This window comes from Antennarius striatus, chromosome 23 (genome assembly GCF_040054535.1).
Source record: "Antennarius striatus isolate MH-2024 chromosome 23, ASM4005453v1, whole genome shotgun sequence".
NCBI classification, from domain to species: Eukaryota; Metazoa; Chordata; class Actinopteri; order Lophiiformes; family Antennariidae; genus Antennarius; species Antennarius striatus.
In genome coordinates this window covers 136,052-137,500 of record NC_090798.1, presented here as the reverse complement: position 1 = coordinate 137,500, position 1,449 = coordinate 136,052, and positions in this window count along the sequence as shown.

Sequence of the window (1,449 nt, the reverse complement as noted above, 5' to 3'; positions counted from 1 at the left end):
CGTGTTCACATGCTTCACTGCTGACACAGCAACACGTCTTCTCTCTGGCATGAATACTCATTGATTGATCAGCTTCGATTGGCCATCCTGACTCTGATGACTGATAAAGACTCTGAAGGCTTTGTGTCGAGGGGTTTTGGGCACTAAGACACTTTTTTCACAGTGAAACTCACTATTATTCTCATGTAATGCATGTTCCTCCGTGTCCTCCTAAACGTCATGACTCAGAGGTGATGATCTCCACCTCCAGCTCAGTTCCCTTCACACTGACTCACTCACACTAATCAATGGCTGGAGCTCACCTCTACAGTCTGCTGCCCCCTGCTGGTCAGACATCCTCAGACGCAGCTGTTCTTCACTCGTTTTGGTGAACGATGAAGGTGCATTGTGGGTGAAATGGATCACCACAAAAATCTGTTGGTTTGTGGTTAGGGTTAGGATTACAGTTGGGATTAGGGTTAGTGTTATTAGGATTAGGGTTAGTGCTAGGGTTAGGATTAGGGTTAGGGTTAGGATTAGGTCTAGGGGTAGGGTTAGGTCTAGGGTTAGGGTTAGGTCTAGGGTTAGGGTTAGGGTTAGGTTTAGGGTTAGGTCTAGGATTAGGTTTAGGGTTAGGTCTAGGGTTAGGGTTAGGTCTAGGGTTAGGTGTAGGGTTAGGTTTAGTGTTAGGTCTAGGGTTAGGTTTAGGGTTAGGTCTAGGGTTAGGTCTAGGGTTAGGGTTAGGGTTAGGTCTAGGGTTAGGGTTAGGTCTAGGGTTAGGTTTAGGGTTAGGTCTAGGGTTAGGGTTAGGTCTAGGGTTAGGTCTAGGGTTAGGTCTAGGGTTAGGGTTAGGTCTAGGGTTAGGGCTTCATCAGTGTGCCTGACTGGGCGCTCTGTTAATGTGCCTGTTACGTAATGGATTTGCTTCTGCTTGTGTAACAGTGAACATGTGACCTCTTTGTTTTCACGTCCATCTCGTGTGAATTCTTCTGGACCGTTTCCTGTTTTGTTGAAAAAACACGTGATGTCATGTTAGCTTTGAGACGTTAGCGGCGATGGCTAACCCTGATGTTTTATTCACAGCTGTGGTTTTTCAATCCCATCATCAGCCTGTAATCAAACCAATCAGCAGAGCTCTGGTCTCAGGCGTGATTCTGTTCACCGTTGGTTCTGTCTCAATCTCATTTTCATGGTAATGAAACCACACATGTAAATTAATCTGCACCTTCATCGGTGATTGTTTGCTTCACTGCATTCACACGGGATAAAAATATCAACATAGAGAAACGTGTCAGATATCCTCTCTGCTCTTCTTCTGTGGTTTGTTGCTGTCACCTGGCGGCGCCATCAGCAGCCTGATTGATCAGCGGCAGGGTTCCTGATCAGATAGTGGTAATAAATCAGCGGAGTGACGTCTGCTGACTCGAATGTTCCCTTCAGCCTCCAAACTGAAGCACGGGGTGAAGCGTT